At 37.2% G+C, this 15,960-nt stretch overlaps 1 protein-coding gene across 1 annotated transcript in view; it reads left to right on the top strand.

Annotated features, from left to right (window-relative positions):
• LOC142338607 (selenoprotein S-like) overlaps positions 1–15,960 on the top strand; it is a 482,730-nt gene that overhangs the window by 105,683 nt on the left and 361,087 nt on the right. The gene's annotated exons all lie outside the window — the stretch shown is intronic.

The raw sequence follows: 15,960 nt of genomic DNA, 5'->3' as shown, positions 1-15,960 counted from the left end.
TTGCAGATTTGTAAAAAGATGGCGATGAGTATGACGTTTGCCACTGGCTTGTAAATTTTGATAATTGTTAGTGAGTGCGTTATCGAAGTTGCAGCTGTTTTTGCTTGAGTGTACTTCCTAAAACTGAAAAGACAATTCAACTTTGCTAGGTTTAGATATATTTACAAGAGGAATTTGGAGTCAATGGTTTTAATCTGATTTATGTGTCTGATCAATGTAAAGCTCAATAGATTGAGTGAGTTTGAGCACTTCAGATCAAAATGTGTTTCAACATGACTTTCGGAAACTTTCGTTTCAACATGTGTTTCAATGTTGTGAAATTGGGACCTTTTTTCCCACAACGGGTACTTGGACCTTTTCTAGAACACGGCTGCGTGGTACTGAGCAGGCAGAAAGACTGCCAGAAGAGTCAAATTGTGACCTGCATTCGTTTGTGGCATTTGCCATTTTCGTTATTTTCTTCCTTGCCCGCTTCATGGCGGTGAAGTTATTACTTAATCGGTAGTGGCTAGTCAGAGAGGTGTGGAGAATTTAGTTAGAAGTAGAACAAGAACGAGAGTGTAGGCATTTACTTGTTAGAAACGTTTATTTAAGTGTGTTTTAAGTGTTGAGTGCTTTAGTTTTTTGACGCTGTAATAATGTATTATTAATCCTTTTTGTACTGTGTTGTGTGAGTGCCCGTGTTTGATTCAATTTAACCATCTGAACCGCCTTCAGTTGTGTTAGAGCATTGTTACATTATATGTGAACTGTTTATGCATGAGCTGTTTATATGTGTTTTAATTTTTGCTTGGTGTTACAAAATAGTTCTTTTCCAGGTCAAAATGAGTGATCAAATGTTTGAATTGAAAAAGTTATTCTAGGTAATTTAAAGCATGTTAACAGTGGGAAGTTAGAGTCTGTTGTGAAGGGTGTGCCTTTCTTGGTAAAGGAGAAAGTTGTTGCTTATAAAGGTTACAGTTTGGACGTAAGTTGATGATATCCACAGCGAGTTGTTTTGTCACATTATACAGCAGTTGTATTCTAGCAATGTTCCTTTTAGAGATCAATCTACAACGCCGCCAAGTATTCCACTGTTTGGGAGAAGATCAATTGGCCGGAGGAACAGAAAAAAGCTGGTTATTTTGGTCGGAGTGGGTATTTTAATGGTAAATTGAAAGAAAAGTATACATCTGACTTGAAATATAAGCTCGCAGAGGGCTTATTTTTATCTGATTACTCCTTTGGGTCCCCTATTTTGAGCCAAGGCCCCTGTTTGTAAGGTAGCATAATGATTGGGAGGATGCCTGTGACTCTTTTATCACGTTACACGGCCAGGGCAGGAAAATTTGTGTCGTGCTTCCTCCTGGTGAGGTTGCAATAAATGCTAAAAGAACTGCCAGATGCCCAAAGTTGATGATTGCTCAAGTGCCAAAGTTATCAGGCAAGGCCATGCATGTAAACCAGTGTCTTGGCGACACTTTGTATTTATGGGCACCATGCAGTGGGTGGCACCATGCAGCGTTGACCCTTTGCCTTGCTGAGCAGTGGACGTTACTGCTCAGTACTTGCACTGAAACTGATGAAAAACGAGTGTAGGGCGATTGGAAAGTAATTGGGCACAATGGTCTTGAGGTGCACCAAGGTCCGCAATAAAAAAAGGGCCAGTTTCGAAGTAGCGGGCGAGTTAAGTCATTTTTGATTTTTTTCACATTTTTTTGAAAAAGTGTGAAAAAAAATGTTTTCACATTAAGGGAACTTATAGGCGTCAGAGCGCAAAATTTGAATTTTGGTTCTCATCTACAGACTAATTGATGATGCCCTGACAATTTTGGCATCCGTGACATAATTATTTTGCGAGATATGCTATTTTCCAATGATTTTGGGCCCTTTTTTGAGGGCTTAAGTTGCACCATCGATTAAGGTCTGTAGAGTTCGAAAAAATGGTCTTTGACGCCTTTTTTGCTACCACGGTCTTAGTGTTTAACATCCCAAAGGGTCTGACTGTTAAAATGCGGTCTGAAGTTACTTTTTTTGACTAGAAGACTTGAATATTTGTCAGGGCCGAGAGGTAGATTTGGGCTCTTTTTTCTGGCATAAATATCAATTTTTCTCAAAGATAAACACATTTTAAGCTGCCGTTTTCATCCAAGATTTAGCTATGGCATTGCTATAGCTGATAGGTGGGTGATTTTTGACGTAGCTATCAACATTTTAGCCCGGATCGGATAGTTTTTGAGGCTGATTTTTCCAAAGTTGAAAATCCGATATCTCCCAAAGTATTTGATTTGGCCCAAGTTGCTTTGGTCATCCATTATAGGTATGGAAGTTATGATCCTGGATCAATTTTGGGCTTGATTTGACGAATTTAATATAGTAATTTTCCTATTGATATTTTGTCAATTTTGAGAATTAGCCAAATTTTGCATTTTTCTTAACTTCTCAGTTTCTCAAAAAATATTGCCTCAGATTTACTAATCGGCCAATGAAATCCATTGGCATAATGGGTGATCGGTTGGACCTATTATCGCGGTTTTGGGTTGAATATAACTCGAGTTATAATAATTTCGGTGAAAATTCCGAATTTGCATGATTTTCGATTTATTGCGTTTTTGTCAAAATTTTCTCAAGTTTGTCGATGGAGCGCTATTTCTTTTGTCTGGTTGAGTAACAGTATCGGTGTCTTGACATTACTGATTATGAAATTTGTGGTGAACAGTAAGTGGAGCATCGGAAAATACACTTTGTAGCATTCGATAGACGGTGTCTTGTTTCAATTTATCGAGTTCACATTCAATTTGTGGCAAAAGAATGTTGTTTATACCGTATTGAAGTAGGAGGTTTTTTTATTCCATGAAGTGCCTTTGATAGCGCGTAATAAGTGGGCTTTTCATAGTATTGAGATTTGCTATATTATGATATTTTTATATGAGTTACTAAATTGAAGATAATGCGATTTTCATTCGCGTCAATGTAGACAATAACAGAACCAGTCCGGATTTTTGAACGGTTTTGCACAACTTTTCGTAGTAAAGCGTAACAATTGGCTATTGCAGCTGCTAATCCTGCTTTCATGGCAGCATCGGCTGATATGCAATGTACAACAGGACGGATATTTTGCAAAAATGTTGCCAGAAACAAAAATTTGCCTGACTTTGGTGATAGATTAAATTTATGTCGTGATTTTTGGCTTCTCTTTTTCTATTATGTGACGTTTCTGGTTTGGCGGTCCTTCCGGGCTCCTATTCTGGTGTTTTCTGATACTTGATTGCACCTGGTCCAGTTTAGTGTCACGAGTTGGTATTTTAGAAGATCGTGTTCTCAAAAAAGAATCGAGAATTGCTTGCCGTTTTTTTATTTCTCTGTTGTTAATGTTGCATTCTGTTGGTTTGGTGTAGGCGTAAAGTTGACATCAGCTGGGCGTGATCGATGAATAACAGGAGATTCATTACGCGGCTTGTAATGTCGTCTTTCAACTCTTGAATTAAATTGTACTTTCCTAGGTATTCTAGTTCGTTTTGGAGTATTTTGGGTAAAATCGGCTATATCGACACTGGTATCAACATCTGGTTGAAGGGGTTCTAGTTGCGTTGGTATCGGATTTTCTTTGTGAAGTTGTTTTTCGTCGTCGCTTTGATCTGGAGAATTGTGGTTGCTATTCTCAGGAGAAATCTGTGGTGTTGAATTATTGGAAATTCCGGATGAATTTTCAGGCGGCACTGGCACTGGTTCTGGTGCGGGGGCTGCAAAGGGTCCGGGTACTCCCGCGACTGGTAGAGTGATGCTGACATGTGATTTATTTGCAGGTTTTAAGGGTTTTTGTATATAAACTGAGTCTATTTTCCAGTAATTTATGAAGATGGTCGTCAAAAAGTTGTGGTTCACTTCTATCGTTTCTTCGAGTTGGGTCCGGTTGAAATTTGTTTGGGCCAATAGTTTCAATGTCAACAATATCCGGAGGGGGTTTAACGGCTCTTAGTCTGATCCGGTGGACGCATTGTGTGAAGTTTGTGCCTGTTTTCCTTACTGCATAATTTGAACCTTTTACAATGGAATCCAGGTTTGAGCTGATTTTTTGATGATTTGTTGCTGACTTGTTAGTTGAGAACTTAGGAAAAAACAGTAAGAATGATTCTTGAGTGGTTTTGCTCCAGTTTTCTTATCGTAATAGCTTCGATAGCGGTGATATGCGTCAAGAAGTTGTTCTTTGTTTTCGGAAAATATTTTCAACATTGCGTCCTGAAGTCCAATAACATCGCCTGAATTCGCTTCTATTACTGCCGTTCCTTTTCTGAAGAAGCGAAGGTCCAAGGGTTTTGTAGGTTCCCGTCCGTGAAACAGAAGTCTTGGGCAACATCCAATGGAAGAGTGGTATGATGTAATATGTATGAAAACTGCCAATGGGACGTAATTATGCCAGTCGTTCCACTGATCTTTACTATTAAGTTTTATTATCTTTTTAAGAGGTTTATACAATTGCTCTACTGTGCCAATGGTTTGTGGGTGTTTTAGTGACGCGTGTTTTAGCTTAATTTGAGGAATTGGGCTAATTCGTGCACGAGATCAGAGGTAAATGTGGTTCCTAGATCCATCAAAATAGTTTCGGGCAAATAGCTGTGTTGGAAAAAAATCTTCACGAGCCCACAAGCTACAGTAACGGCGCTTCCATTCGTAAGGGAGACTGCAAAAAGATACTTCGTGAAAACATCAATGCCGCTTAACACGTATTTGTACACTGGTGAGTTGAAAGTTCCCACAAGGTCGAAATAAGTCTCCGGGGAATGATTGTAGTGATGATAACGGCTGCAGTGAGGATTTGAACTGTTTCCTTTTGACGTTTTTCATCTGAAGGCATGTCAGGCAATTTTAGATAAGATCAAGAAAATGTTCGGTAAAGTTAGGAAAGTAGAAGCGGCGGCGGAATTCTTGTAATGTGCGGTCAATTCCTAGGTGTCCAGCTGTTTTTGAATTGTGTATTCTGTATAATGCTTCCTTCCAGAGATTTTTTGGAGGGCAATTTTGTCTGAACTAACTGTACCTTTCCTGTATCATCATAGAAAAGTCTATAAAGTATTTCATCTTCAACTATTAATAGTCGCAATTGTTTGTGAAATTTTTCCGTGAAATTGGTTCGTATTTCAAGTCAACTTTGGTTCCTTGTCGCTTCCACTGGATAGCAGTTTGTATATCCTCATCTTTTTGTTGTTCTGTTTTGAGTTTCATCGGATCCATTTTGCATTTATACCTCTCAGAAATCTAACGGATTTTCATAGAGGACAGAATTTACTGTTGGTCTCACTAGTTTGAGGAAACCGGTGATTTCGTTTTCTGATTGTTTCTGCATTTTCAGATATGTTTCGTAAAGTCCAAGGTTCTTCAGGTTTTCTGTTAGTTGTGGATCTTTGGTTTTTTCAAAAGATTCCATCATTTCGCTAATGAAATTTGCTTTCACGTCAGGTGTGAGCGGTCGTGTCCGCTTCATCTTCTTTCAATATTTTCTTGGAATATTTTCAGTAATTTTCAAGTAAAAGCCAGCGGTTTTGTCCGTTTGGACGCGAGACAAAAAGTCTGCGGCGTAATTTGCTTTTCCTGGTATATGGGCAATAATCACGTTGAATGAAAGAACACAATCCCAAAAGTTCCAAAGTGATGGTGGTATAACCTTTGATATGAAAAATTGAGTGAGGCTTCTATTGTCTGTTAGAATTAAATTTGGTTTTGTTGCTTCCCAGAGATAGTGTGCAAATTGATCGAGGGCGTAATATAAGGCTAAGAATTTCTTATAATTAATTGAAAATTTAAGTTGGGCAGTAGTGAAGAGCTGCGATCCGAAAGACACTGGGGCATATACTTTTTTCTTTTTGTTGTTCTGATCAATGATATAATCTTCAATCATTAGTACAAATCCCGCTGAATAATAAATAGCGACACACAAAACGACGTATTGAACTCCAGGTGTGGGAAGCCTCAGAATTATTTTTGTTGCATCCAAAAGGTCGTTTTTCAAAATTTCCCAATTTTTGTAGTGCATGTCATCTGGTTCGATTTGTGAGTCCTTACGTAGGAGTTTGTAAAAGGGCATAAGTTTTCTGCGAGATTCGGAATATAATTTCTGAAGAACTTTAGAAATACGATCAATCGTTTAACTTGTTAAATTGTTTTTGGCATAGTTAAGTTATCTAGAAATTTTTATATTTTTTCCGATTGAGGTGATATGCCATTAGGAGTGAGGACGTTGCCCAAAATTGTAAGAATTTTGTAGCTATTTCGCTATTCTCGGGCAAAAATTTCAAGCCTGGTCTCCTAATACATTCAAAATTTTTCCGTAGGGTTGTATCTAGTTGTTGAAAGGTTTCAACTCCGCATCCAATATCATCCATAAATTGCGTGCAGATGTCCGCTGCAAGGCATGGGTCCAAATAGTGTCGATTGAAATCACTGAATCCAGTGACCGATTTGCTAAGGCCTTGCGCCAAACAATTGTACGCGTATGTACGAGATGAAAAGTTGAATGCTAGAAGCTGTGTTGATAAGTCATCCGCCATCTGAACACAGTGGTAGGCCTGTGAGCAATCCAGTTTTGTGAAAAGAGTTTTTCCTGCAAAGTGGTTGGTAGCATCAGTTTTATCGGAAATTGGAAAGTTAGCATTTATTGAAATTGGAAAGTTAGCATTAATATATTCATTTTTCAGGAGATGATTCACGCCTCGGAGATCGACCAGTAGTCTCAGTTTCCCTGATTGTTTACGATGGGCGAAAAACCGGCTGCTATATTTCGATTGAGAAAGTGTGGTAATCAGTCCATAGTAATGCGTAAGAGCAAGTTCGATATGTTTTCGTCTCGAAGTTGGACTGGTGTTGGTGGTCCCTGTACATAGAGTGGTTTTGAGCGTTCTGGTGTTAATTATATTTTAAGTTCGGTATTGTAGCCGACATCAAAACGGTGTTTGGCGAAGATATCGTGGAATTCAAGCAAAAGTTCCTCTATAATTTTTCGTTCTTCGAGATTTAGAATTTTGAATTTTGCCATGGAAAACGCTAAAGAAATTCTTGTATGTGGTATTTTTTTTCTTGCATCCTGCCATTCTATATTTTGGAATCGTAGTTTTTGGTCAAAAATTTCTCGTTGAAGTGGTGGAAGGTTTTCAGGGTCTGAACATGATTCCGTTGTTGGGAACCATAGTTTACTATATTCTGGTTGCTGTCGCTGTGGTTGACTCTTTCCGTGAAATGGGAAGTCTTGAACAAGTTGATTAATCTCGACGATGTCATCACTTTGGTTTTCCGCTAAGGCAATCAGTTCTGGATCGATTTGTTGGAGTGTTTCGGCTTGTTCCAGAGTTAGGAATGAGAATTTAGCAAATTCGGTTCCTTTAGGTAACGTTATTGATTGATCAGTTATAATAATCAATGCGAAATAAAGGATATTGTCATCCAGAATCGTACTTAAAGATGAAGTTATTGCTAAGTCTAGTTTTTGTTCTATATACTCGTTCAGTATTACTATTCCATTTCATTTTTCAAAATTTGCTGTGGTTTTTAACTTGGTTTCAATGATCATCTGAGTGTTTGGTTGGATTGCGTTTTTCTTTGTTGTGAACGCTGCAACTCTTTTTGTCCTCACTTTTCGTCTTGGTTCATTTAATGTTTTTATTTCGCTAATTTGTATTGTTAAGTCCGCTATATTGGTTAGGTTTTTACCTGGTTTGATTACTGTATCATGTTTTTTGAAGAAATCATTGCCTAGAATGAGTGGATTCACTGTAGGAAACACCAGAAATTTTTCAGTAAAACTTTGATGTGCTACTCGGAAATTCAGTAAAATTTCTGCAATTATTCAACTTCTTGTTCCGATGCCATCTTAACTTTTGTTAAACTTGGTCTGTCAATTTTTTGAATACACATGGATTTTTCTGCTTGAATTTCTTTGTATAAATGCTTGTTAATGGCGTTGGCGCAGGCGCCGGTGTCTATTGGGGCTCGTCTTGTTAAGTTCGAGTCAATTGATATTTTAAGGAAAGATAGAGTTGAGGCTAATCTTTGGCTAATAATATATAATTGAAGGGTTGGTTGAACATTCTTTTCCGCTTCGTATTTTGGTTTTTCTGAAAATGACGATGATTTGCGGTGTTCATTAGATCTGGGTGGCTTAATTACTTTTTAGGCTGGTGTTGGAAAGGAAATACGTTTCTTCTTGAGGTTTTGGTATTTCTCATGGCACACTGATTTGCTTTGTGTTTTGGGTACCCACAAATATAACAGAGGACTTTTGTGGATTATGTGACTGGGAAACAAAGCTTGTTCGGTTCGCCCTGTACTGGACCTTGTTGTTGTTGTTGTTGTGCTTTGTATGATTTTGTGTTTGATATGGCTGTTGTGTTGTTTGTGTCTGATATGACTGGAATTATTTTGTTGTTATTGGCTAGATTGTTGTTTTTTGTTGTCTTCTCTCAATCGCTCGTCCATATTATGTAGTCGTATTTCCATTGCTTCCTGATTTGCTGATAGTTTTCTAAGTGCGTTTATCAAGTTGTCAGATACCGTATTATTTATAGCGTTCAGGCCATCTTCAGGGTAATCTACAGTCCTGCACATTTTTCTGATGGACATTTTTTGTCGGGCAACGGTACATAAGTCGTTTACTGTCGCTGCAGCTGGTTGTTCCATCACTTTCGACCTGAGCCACCCGGGCTTAGCTCATATAAAAAAACGTTTTATTTGTGCGGTCCTGAAAACTCTAGCTGGTTGTAATCGCTCGTCTCGCGCTGCAATTTCTCTGTCGAATCTCGTTCGTTGCGCTGCTTCAAGTCCTGCATCTGCTCCTGCTGCCGCCAAATTTAGAGGTGCAACTTCGGGCAAATTTGGCGTCGGGTAAGACCGTTGCGCTCTTGACTGCAGTGTTACTAAAAAATTTTCTGGAGTATCCTTCTTTATATCAAAACGCTGCTGTTCGAGTTTTAAAATGTGGATTTCTTGTAGTTGGACATTGCAAAAATGTTCTCGAAGCGCAGTTAAGCAAAGATCGACGTCCGCTCTTGTTGCCGCGGGTAACGTTTGAAAGAAACGCAGGGCTGCTTCACATAGATGGAGTTGTAGGAAATTTGGCTGCTGTGCTGCTGCAACATCGGCGACTCCGACCATTCCTCAAAACAACTGCTCAAATTCGCCGAAATTTTCATTTTCCGTTTTGCTGTACGGCTTGATCATTACCTATGCGTTTGCGGCCATTTATCGCTCGTTTTAATTTACGTATTAATTTACTGCACAGCACATGTGATATGCGATGAGAATAGATTTCAACTATTGTGTAAGCGAATTTAGGAAGGGTAACTTATTAGCGAAGAGTATAGCTAATGGTTCATTATTGAGGAGAGCATGAAATTGGCCAGTAAAATAAAATTAAGCGCCTTTTATTTGAGTTTGAGTTTTTGACTTACAAAATTGAGATGTCTCTGTTCTTTGACTCTGTTGTTGATGCTTTCAGATGCAACTTCAGCGCTGAAGATAGTCTAGATCTAGTTTCCAGCACTTCAAATAGTTTAGTTCCACTTTAGTAGAGTTAGAGAATATTTAAACTGTCAGCACTCCTGTCAGCATGTAATATATGTTCTCTCTTACTAATTTATTTTGCCAAGTCTATCTTTTTTTTAGACCAGAGTGGGTGTTTAAAGAATTTTGGAGCGTGTTCGGACAGTTTTATTTTCTTGATCTATTTAAAAGAACCGACTGCTTTCAATATGTTTATCTCCTCTCTCTAGTTTGAAATAGATATTTCAATTATTATTGGCATTGACATATAAGAAATTTATAATAACAACAATTTACATAATCAACGTTATTGCTTTAGTTTAATTAACATAACATTTAAATATAATGGAATGAATACGGCATTAAATAGTTATAAGTTTAAGCACTTTCGTTATTCAAATCAAAAAGGTGTATGTTTGGTATTTAACTACAAGTTTACATCAATCTAGTTTGATAGAAGTTAAAATCGTATAGCATTATAAATGTCAAATGTTTATGTAGGTACATTACATATACTTTTTTCTAAAAACAATCTTTTTCTGATATTGGCCGCCAAAAATTAAATAAAGAGTCGTCAGCATCAAAACACGCTGTTTCTTCTTTTTTCTTCCCACACAGTTGCCCTAGTTTTGAGAATTCAAAGTTTAAAGATTCTGCAATTTCGGAATAAATTTGAGGTAAATTTGTTCAGTTATTGTGAAACTTTGGGTTAGAACTACTTAGTCCAAGTTTTCTTTTTCGCGAAAATTAAAGTAAGCTAATTTATAATCAACCAAGGGAATGATAGGAATCAATTAGCAAGATGAATTGTCCATGTTAGTCAACAGGAATGATCAGACAGGTTTAAATCATCAATTTGCTAACTGATGCGCCAGATATCTTATAGTTTCAAAGAGCAATTTTTGTTACAATCCTAGAAAAACGAGAGTAGCTCGGAATCCCACTTTTTAAAATCGTACAGTTTTTTAATTACAATTTTTCAGTGTCCCGCATAAAAACAATAATTCTATCTTTGTACGTATGAACGAATTAGCAGGTATGCAAAGTTAAATCGATCACAAAATCGAAATCCTCCATTGAAAAATCATAAAGAAACAGACTCCTTTTAGCAGTTTTAAAACAGTTGTCACCATTTTAACTAACTTCTGAAGACCTTTCGGAATTTGAGGAAAATGAGAAAATGAAAATAGATTATCAACACACTTTAATGTATGTATGCATATTTCTAAAATTTTAACTCAACAAGTTTCTAACTGCTTATGATGCAAGATGTTGCCAAAAGTTTGGAGCAATTCCACAATTTTATATCCATTTTTGACCCGTTTTAGCTATACAAACAGGTCACGAGTGAAACTGTTGCCTTATCAGCAGGGTTATATTGAGGATACTATTTCAAAATAACAGATTTTCAGAGCAACCATGCACCAGGCGTCATCTTTTTCTCAGGCATTGCACAATGTGATATACAAGGACAAAGAACGGTCGCTTCATTTGCCGGCCTGTTTCTCAACAGGAGTTCAAGAAATATCCTGAAAAATGACAGATTTTAGATAGAAAATAGCAGAAACCTTGGAAATCGGACAGATCTAGTACCGTGACACGATACAATTAACAATGCAATCAGAGAACACAGATCCAAAGATTTCAATCATTGTGACCCGGACAACCTTTGGAGTGCTTGCAGCAAAACGAGTCTTAGATATTGTGGCAAGCTTGCTGAAAACAAGTATTCCGGTAATTTAGGTAACAAAACAGACGCGAACAGCGTGATAACTGGTGTTTGAAGCAACACGGTGAATTTCATCAAGAAAGGGCACAGGAATTGAAGACGCTGGGTATCATTTGGCGATAACGAATTAACTTACGTGGTTTTTCAAAAAGCGAAAAGGTAAATCGAAGTTGGGTAAACGCTACCGTCAGACAAGAGCTTGGGGAAGTGCAAACGAGTCCAATTTGCTAATTACTGATTTTTTTGTCCGTAATTCAGGTAAAACTTGGGCAAAATGACGCCACTCTTTCACTGTGTTGTTTGGAACATGCTCTAAGAAAAACTGAAAAATGGAAATTTCGGAACATACGACAAAATTTAGAGACGCGGGAAAAAGGAAATAGCAGGATTTTTAATCAAAAATCAGATGAAATCAACAAAACATATTGCCACTAAACTCTTTTAAAAAGATCTTCAGGTAAGCCCTCAATGCAAACGTAAACTTACTTATAGAAGAAATTGATTCGAATGTGAAAAATGCGAGAGTGGATTCCATGCAAAAGACCAGATTTTTGTTGATCAGTAAGTTCACGCCAAAATGAAAGACATGCTGTGGTATTGCTCTAATTTCTTGAAAAACAAGAAAAAAGCTAGTGAACTGGTGACTGAAAGACAATTATTCAAAAGATATACAGCCAATATAAATTCTACTTTAAGTGGTGAACCAGAAAAATTGCTCGGAAAAGTCAACAATCCTGACGAGAAATTGAAATTCACATTTGATGGGACAGGAGAAAAAACACAATTTAGCATTTTTAGACATTTATCAATAATGTAAATAGCTGTAAAATGATTAACGGCGAGTGGTACACGAAACCAACCGATACGGGGTTTTCTTGAAATTGCGCAGCTGTGCAACTATCCAACAAAAGAAAAATATCGTAGAACGAGCTGTTCAACTTTTTTTTCAGAAGCGCACGCAAAGTTCTCATGGAAAAAGTTTTTATGGAAAAAAATTATAGGGCTCAAAAATCATTACCCTGAACATTGGAATTGATGCTTACAAGAGGTTTTAAGTAAAACTCAGCTGAAGAGTGGCGGCGAGAAGTTTAAAGAGTGGAGACACCAACCATGAGCAAAAGATGTTGAACTATTTTTTTCTTGCAGTACCGGAGTAACATCAGCCTGCAATTGGAGCGGCATTTAAAAAAAACGTGCGAAATGAGAACCATCTTTGCCACGCGATAACTACCAATATGTCTAACGTCCCTGAAATCAAGTTTTGATAGCAGTCTAAAACTTCATGTTGTTTACGAACACAGTTATTGTGGATGCAACTCAACTTGTGTCAGCCAAAAAAGTTGATATCTGATTAAGAGAAATTTGGAGCATCAAAGAGTTGATTCACTGATGGAGCAACGTGTAAAAGAATGCTGTGGGTCTCGAGCAGCCCCTAATTGTGAGATATTAGATCAATGCCAGGTTACCAAAACAATTCTCAACACAGAAGCTCTACATATTAGTAGACACAAATGACAAATGAATACGTGAGACATGTACAAGAGCCAGGAATTATAATTCAATTAATAATAACAAAATGCATTTTGTGCCAAATAAATTTGAATCAGAACGTGACCAAATTTAAATCGACCACAAAAGCAAGCAAAAATTGCCCGTTGAAAACTCACAAGAACAAAAACTCATCTGAAACGTTTCAAAGTCTTTGTAACATTAAAACAAACTTCAATATGACAAATTGTTGGAGTTTTAGAAAAACTGAAACTGTAAATAGGTAATCAAAACATTTTACCGTATGTACGCATATTTGTAAAAATTTAACTTAACAAGTTTTTAACTCCTGACTAGGCATTTTATTGCAAAAACGTTCAATTAATTCACCAATAAAAAAAGAATATCTTAGTTAAGGAAGGCCAATGTCCAACACTGGGTGAACATTGGCTGGTCCGGGGCCCTCCCAGCCCTACTTCTTCATAAAACTTTTCGATTTGTTTGAATCTCTCAAGAAAGTGAGTACAAACATCAGCTGAAGAACAGCAAATCAAAATGCAGAGAGCATAAGAAAACAAACAGCTATTGGCGAGAGTAGGTGAGTCCAACTAGCATCTTCCCTTATTCAACCTCAGCTCCTGTTCAGCGCAGAGAGCTTTGATGGCAGTTGTTTCGGCGTTTTTGACGCTGATTGGCCAGCTGTGCATATGCATGCGAAGACAGTTGGAAAAAAATTGCTTTCCTAAAATCAATTATTCTTTGTTAATAATTGTTGGTAGTTTCCACATCAAAAATTGTTTTTTCTCATCGGTTACCAATTTTCGTTGGCATTAGTCTTGCATCATCATCAGCTGTCATTGATTAAAGAGCAAAGGCTTCCCCTTGCAACGGCAGAAAATTTGGTTTCACTTCGGCATCATGACACAATTGACTAAAAAAATTGGAAAGGAATCCCAGTTGAGAGCCTGTGCGATATTGAAGTTTTCATTACATGCGGATAGTGATGGCATTCTTACTTGATTCCAACCACAGCGAAATTCAATGCCATCACGAAGCCCGCTATTCGTTAGGTCAAACTGATGTCGCTTCAATGTCACAGCGTTCAACCAACTGGGTGCTCCCTTTTCACTAACTAACTGAAGTGAGCGAATCTCGTTCTTTTTCAATTCCTTTTAATTCTCATCTTTTTCGAATTGATATTCAGCTCTTCCTCCTTTTATGTTTCAAGTATGATTTGTTGTTTGATTAGTTGGTCTTCGGGCTGAGATATGGAAAAAGGAGATGACAGTTGAACTGATGGATTATGTTCCCTAAAACGGGCTTAATGTTTAAGGACGTTGAGGCCAACCTCCCTGTTGAGGCAACGAAAAAGTATTCCGGTTTTTCGGGCGGGATCCTTTATTAGATTAGGTAAAACTCACCGTCGACTGAATTGTCACATTATTTTTTCAGGTCTTCAACATTAGGTGTTGTACGAGCTAGGAAATTAAATTTATGATGAACCGATGAAGTGAACGATTTATAAACATTTTGAACTGAAACATTGGCATGATCGGCCAGCTTTTTAAAAACAATTTCTGCTGTTTTATTGAGTTTTCTAGAAGTTTCCTCTCTGCATTATCAAAGCCAATCAGACTACTAAAAACTCTACAGCCGTCAACTCCTTCCCTTTCGTAGAGAAATAAAATTTGCTGTGCTTTCTCAAAACGATGTTTTTTGCTCTGATATGGCACTTGGTAGGATAGTGACCCATCCACTTTTAACTCGAAAATCAAAACGTTGCATTGTTTCAAAACGGCACCGAAACGATAAAAAGCCATTAAGAACTTCAAAGCTCTAACTTCAACAATCTTGAAAACAAATTGGAAAACACAATTTCAGAAATTTTGGTTTCTACCGATACACAATATTCCGAGAACCTCTTATTTCACTATTTTATCTTTCGTTTGAAATTAAATCAATTAATTGTATAAAAAATAATTTTTAATTGAATTTTATTTGATTTATTTGATAATCCTAGATATAGCGAAAACGTTTGTACATTATATTTTAAAGTTGACTTAGCTTTTTAACATCTTTTAAAAATATTATTTTCTAAATTTCTAAAAATTATCTTACTCTTTTTTTCCTTGGCTATTATTAAACATGGATCACAAGTGGACAAAATGTTTCTTGCTTTTTACAGAGAATTGAACTTTTCTTTGGTAAAACTCATGCATACAATCACTGTGTGTGCATTTTTGATAGCACACACAAGAAGCCGGTTCCCTCCTGTTGCTACAGTTTTCACAGGTCTCATCTTGGTTTGAGGCATGTCTTGACCGTGTTCCAGGCATTACACAAAATAAAACTATTTGATAAATTTATCACAACAATGGGCTTTCATTGACATTATTGCAAAATCTTAATGAAATACCTTGATATTGTAAAATAGTTTTCTTCAAGTTGATTTGTGGATATTTGTTGTTTTAAATTCACATTAGGGCTGCAGGTCCTTGGGTTCCAATCGTCAAATTAGAGTAATCTCAAATTCTTTCTGCTTCAGTTTTAATTGCAGAACACTAAACACAAGCAGATACTTCCTGATTTAAACCATTGCTTTATTTTTGTATGCTTTAAATACTTCACTAAACAGGAATGATCTTTTATTCTATCACTTCTGGTAATGGAGTTTTATTCTTCCGCTTCTGATTACATCTATGAGGATGCTCTGGGTCTTTGAGTGTGCCCTTGGGTTTGCGCGTGATTTGAAGCAGATTGTGCATGTGTGAACCAGAAGATTCTGCTTCTTATATTCGCAGATGATGATACAAGTTGCTGCGCAGATACTACCCTGGAATGCACAAGATTTATTAATTGGAACATCCAGAACAAAATAGACTGAAGATAGCGCAGTCGGAGAAACCATCCACTCATATCGCGGAGCTAACTTAATCGATCTCTTCAATGCATAGTGGGATATATTTTTGCAATGAATTTTATGTTTGGTTTTTATCATTTTGATCAATAATCTACACTCGGTGAACAGCCTCCCTCTGACAATGTCAGGTACTCAAACCCATTGCCTCTCTGACAATGTCAGCTACTCAAACCGATTGCTCTAAGCGTTCTATTCAACTCCGAAAAGGTGGAGTTTGGTGCTACGGTGGCGGCACCTATATATGCATATCAAATGCAGCGGCCTGTCAATTAAAAACTTCTACCACCCTAAATTTATTTGCAAACACTGCTGTGAA

Source organism: Convolutriloba macropyga, chromosome 4 (genome assembly GCF_964194025.1).
Source record: "Convolutriloba macropyga chromosome 4, txConMacr16.3, whole genome shotgun sequence".
Lineage (NCBI taxonomy): Eukaryota > Metazoa > Xenacoelomorpha > Acoela > Convolutidae > Convolutriloba > Convolutriloba macropyga.
The sequence above is the reverse complement of the archived record's forward strand: the minus strand, read 5'-3'. Positions and strand labels throughout refer to the sequence as shown.